The 5,070-nt window shown below is 43.6% G+C and overlaps 1 long non-coding RNA gene across 1 annotated transcript; it reads left to right on the top strand.

Annotated features, from left to right (window-relative positions):
- The first annotated feature begins 1,181 nt into the window (after positions 1-1,181).
- On the top strand, positions 1,182-4,628 carry LOC108518055 (uncharacterized). The gene is made up of 3 exons (XR_001882282.1): positions 1,182-2,712; positions 3,377-3,505; positions 3,881-4,628. It is a non-coding gene; the product is annotated as an uncharacterized LOC108518055 (long non-coding RNA).
- Positions 4,629-5,070: the final 442 nt, after the last annotated feature.

The following is a 5,070-nucleotide window of genomic DNA, read 5'->3' as shown; positions in this document are numbered from 1 at the left end:
ATAAGAGTCTGTCTTGCGTGAAAAAGTGATAAGAAGATATTCAGTAGAGATCTGAGGGGAAGTCTCGGAGCAGAGGTCCAGAATAAGTTAAGTGTGGACTGCATAAGAATTCCATTGGTATGGGAGACTGTATTTCTGTTTGCTAAATATTTTACCTTTCCTCCATCTTTTGCCGTGGAAGGATTTTACTCTTCAACTCTGCCAGACTCAAGAGAGGCCATGCGATTTGCTGTGGCTGATGAAATGGGAGCAGCAAAAACGTGTGTCATTTCTGGGAACCAGTGCACTGTTCTCTTTGTCTCCCTTCTCTCACCCTGGGCCTGATAATATTCCAGCTGGACGCTGCTCTATCATCGTGGCACCTAGAGTGAAGTTTGGGGAGAGCATCAAAGCCAGAGCCAACTTTCATTCAACATGTTATGTGAGTGTGATGGTTAATTTTATGTGTCAACTTGACTGGATCATGGAGTGGCCAGATATTTGGCTAAGCTTTTCTGGGTGTCTGTGATGGTGTTTCCAGATGAGATTTGCATTTGAGTCAGTGGACTCCATAAGATACATTGTTCTTCCCTGAATGGAAGGGTATTAGCCAATTTGTTGAGAGCCTGAACAGAACAAAAGGTGGAGGAAGGAGAATTCACCTCCTCTGCCTGACTGTTTGAGCTGGGATATCAGTCTCCTTCTACCCTCAAACTGAGACTTAACACCATCAGCTCCACCGATTCTCAGGCCTCGGGTCTGAAACCAAACTACACCATCAGCTTTCCTGGTTCTGCAGCTTGCAGATGGCAGAGCATGGGACTTAGCCTTCGTAATCAAGTAAGCTAATTCCTCAGAATACATCCATCTGTGTTAGTCCGTTCTCACACTACTATGAAGAAATACCTGAGATGAGGTAATTTATAAAGGAAAGAGGTTTAATTGACTCACAGTTCTGCATGGCTGGGAGGCCACAGGAAACTTACAGTCATGGCGGAAGGTAAAGGGGAAGCAGGCACCTTCTTCACAAGTGTGGCAGGATAGAGTGAATGCAAGCTGGGGAAATGCCAGACGCTTATAAAACCATCAGATATCATGAGAACTCATTATCACAAGAACAGCATGGGGGAACCGCACCCGTGATCCAGTTACCTCCACCTGGTCCTGACCTTGACACGTGGGGATTGTGGTGATTACAGTTCCAGGTGGGATTTGGGTGGGGACACAGAGCCAAACCATATCACTATCTCTCCCCCTTATTCCCCCTCTCTCTATTAAATCCTTTATTGGGTCTATTTCTCTGGAAAATCCTAAATACAGTGGGAAAGAAGTAAACCTTTGTGTTGTAAGCCGCTGAGACTTTGGGGTTATTTGTTACTGTAGCGTGATCTGGCCTATTCTAATTTATACAATGGGATTTTTTTTTTCTACAAACACTGAGGAAGTAGCAAGTGGAAGGCTGGACCTTATGTTGCCGTCAGTAGGGGGGTTTCTATGGTCTGAAGACCTATGAGCCTTTTGGGTTACTCTTTGACTTGCACTTGGGCTTTGATGTTGATGCCAAGCAGTATATTTATATTCCTCTAAAATGTGTTTTTCTCTATATAAATGGTATTTTGTTAACTTTCACCAGCTCCAGTCTCAACTTTTGCCTCTAATTTTTCCCATAATATTCACTAACTCTAGTGATAGCTGTCTATGCACATTGTACTGAGACTAATTCAGAGAATGTGTTGGGTGAATTTTGATTTGATTTGTATGTAATTGTCAAAAACTGTATTTGAGAAAACAGTTGCACCCTTGGCAAAACCTGGAAGTCTCTATGTTAACAATTTTCCCAATTTTTATTTTAGGAAGCCATTCTGCATATTATGTTTTTAAATAAAAGGATTTGACTTTAGGCTGACAATTTAGCATTTAACCGCTGTCTCCGTGCCAATTCCACAAGAGCAGGGATCTAGATTAATTAGGAAAAGCTCATTGGTTTCTGATGGAGGGGGCATTCATAGAAGCAACCCACTGACAACGAAGGAACTACTGCGATGGGATGGGCAGCCTACAGCTTCACTCGGCGGGCAGCCTCCACAGGTACTTTACTTCCTCGCTCTTCTGGCCAGGTGTCTCTTGGTAAAGGCAGGTAGAGGAAGCAAAGCAATTACCTAGATAATTAAGGAAAAACAAACCTGTATGTGGCAATTAAGGAAAAACAAAACTGTCTGTGGCAGGTAACTTGGGGAGCTGCTTCTAATTTTCTAGGCAACTATTTTCATTCTTCACTTCCCTGGTGTCAGCAGGAATCTGAGCTAGATCCCAAGAGCAACTTCAACAATGACAATGGTCTCAGTTGGCAAACCCGGCTTCATAGGAGCTTCCCTCCTCATTGATCTAGAGTTTGAAATAGCTTTGTCGGATCTCAGGGGCGTGCTCCTACTGATCTACGGCAAAATCCCAGTAACGGCTGTGAAAATGCTTATCCATTTGTGAAACTTCAGAAAGCGGGTCTAGCATATCATTCTTGCCTGGTGATTCTGGGGCAAGGTGAGAACTGTACCCTCACAGGCTGGGTAAATAAGATTCTAGTTGTGGTGGAGGCCAAGGAAGAAGACGTACTACGTGTCAATCTCTCTAGGAGGCATTTGCTGAACCTTCCCCTCCTACACCTTCCTACAAGGCAGCTCTGACAACTTCTACTTTACAGATGAGAAGATGGCGCCTCCACAAGGCACACGGCTGGTGAGTGACAAAACCAGAATTCAAACCCAGGTCCATTTGATTGTGACATTTGTTTCCACTACCCTAGTGGCTCTGAGAGAAGGCAGGACACCTATATTTCTGTAAAGTCCCATGGTTGTTTCTAGTGTCATCTGGGTTGGAAGCTGTACGTTGTCAGTGGTTCTCAGACTTTAGCATGCATTAGTATTTCCTGTTAGGCTTGTAAAAACACAGATTGCAGGCCCCACACTTAGATTTCGGACTCGGTAGGTAGGTCTGAGTTGGGACCCAGGAATTTGCATTTCTAGCAAGTTCTGAAGTGATGCTGATGCAGGGGGCCTGGGCACTACACTGTGGGAACCACCACTGCTGCATTAAGGTGAACTCAGCTGAATCTAACGTGCAAATCTACGTTAATGGAGATGACATCAGATATCTGCAAAGTCACTTAATAGAGAATGGTTGAGACTAAGTCTTGAATAATATTAAAACTAACACATCTAAAAAGACTATGCCCATCATAGGTGGATGGTCAGAATAGAAGCATTAAATAATGGGGTAGAAAATGTAGCTGATGCTATTCATCTGGAAGGAAGAAGTGATGTAAGGGTCAGTTTTCACCTTTGCTTTGAATTCCCTGGACAGCAAGCAATCATATGACCATGAATTTGATTTATTTTTTCAGGTATCATGTCTGATTTCAGATACGTACGAGGGTCTCAAGTGTGTTTTTCACGACCACCACTTTGTAGTCCTGTTGATGCCGCTGCTGTTGAAGTCTATGTGAATGGTGCCCCCTGGTGGAATGGAAAAGGTAGTGTATTACAGTCCGTTGTAAATGAATGACCTAGGGTTGTTATCATGCTCTGCTGGTAGAGACCACTCCACTCACCTTAAACTAGCGAGCCTGAGGACCAGTCCCGGGGAACCATGAGAGCGTGATCTCCGAGAGCCCTGCCCTTGAGAAGGGTTCTCCTCAGCAATACTCCAACTGACCCCAGACCTAAAAATTCTTAAATTGTGAAAACGGTGGAAGATGGTTAACAAATCCCTATGCTACCATGATATATATCTTTCTTCTTAGTTTTATGGGATGAAATGACGCCAAGATTTGACTTACAGAGTAGGGATTGTGACTGAAGTCTTTGGGTAGGTATTTAGGCCCTTATTATTGTCCCCTCTTGTCTAGAGAATGGGACGCCAGGAATGTCAGATGCTTTTCAGCCTCTCCCCTGCTCTCACACCTAGAAACAAGAGCCCCACAAAGGTCTGTCGTTCCTCAGGGCTGACGGAAAGCCCTGCGGTCAATGGCCAGAAGCATGTTTTTGTGGCTGTCTTTGTGGCCAAGTAAGAAGTCTCTTGGTTTGAACTCTTTGGTCGAGAGACAGATTCTTCTACCAGTGGTGTAAAACCCTAAAGAGGCTCTGCATAAGACCTACCAATGCCCTGTGTCTCATGACACCCTGCCCCCACCACTGGAAGGCCACACTTATCCTTTGTGTTCCTGCTTCTCTGTGATCTGCAAGTTTCCCAACAACACCTGGATTCGAAGCTCAAGTCCACCACTTAATAGTTATAGACCTAATGTATCAGATGTTATAAGGATTACAGAGAAAGTGGTATAGATAGAGCTAGTAGCAGTGACTGACACATCTTTACATTACATAATTCTGACATGCATTATTATTGTAGTTTTCTGTTATTCAGACATACTTGTTAAGAAGGCGCTGGGGACAATTTGTACATGCTGGGTATAAAAGGGCTTGGAAAGTATTTCACGAATGGAGTTAGCATTGAGGAGTCCAATCCATGTACAATGGGTAGAATTAGAGAGGCATTGAGGGTAGTTTATTAGTCTGTTTTCAAACTGCTGATAAAGACATACCTGAGAGTGGGTAATTTATAAAGAAAGAAGAGGTTTAATGGACTCACACTTCCATGAGGTTGGGGAGGCCTCACAATCATGGCAGAAGGTGAAAGGCACATCTTACATGGCAGCAGGCAAGAAAGAATGAGAGCCAAGCAAAAAGGGAAACCCCTTATGAAACTATCAGATCTTGTGAGACTTATTCACTACCATGAGAACAGTATGGAGGAAACTGCTTCTATGATTCAATTATCTTCCACCGGGTCCCTCCCACAACACATGGGAATTATGGGAGCTACAATTCAAGATGAGATTTGGGTGGGGACACAGCCAAACCATATCAGGTGGTTACATAAGAGAGCCAGTAGAGAGGTATGAACTCCAGAGGAGATAACTCACCTGGAAAGTAGGCAATCAGGAATATAAGATCCCAGTACGATTAAAAAAAAAAAAAAAAAAAAAGAGGCTGTGGGTATGGGAGGCATATCTCAGAAAGAAGAAACACTACTGTT

Source organism: Rhinopithecus bieti, unplaced genomic scaffold (genome assembly GCF_001698545.2).
Source record: "Rhinopithecus bieti isolate Rb0 unplaced genomic scaffold, ASM169854v2 scaffold_1295, whole genome shotgun sequence".
In the NCBI taxonomy this organism is placed as follows: domain Eukaryota; kingdom Metazoa; phylum Chordata; class Mammalia; order Primates; family Cercopithecidae; genus Rhinopithecus; species Rhinopithecus bieti.
The sequence above is the reverse complement of the archived record's forward strand: the minus strand, read 5'-3'. Positions and strand labels throughout refer to the sequence as shown.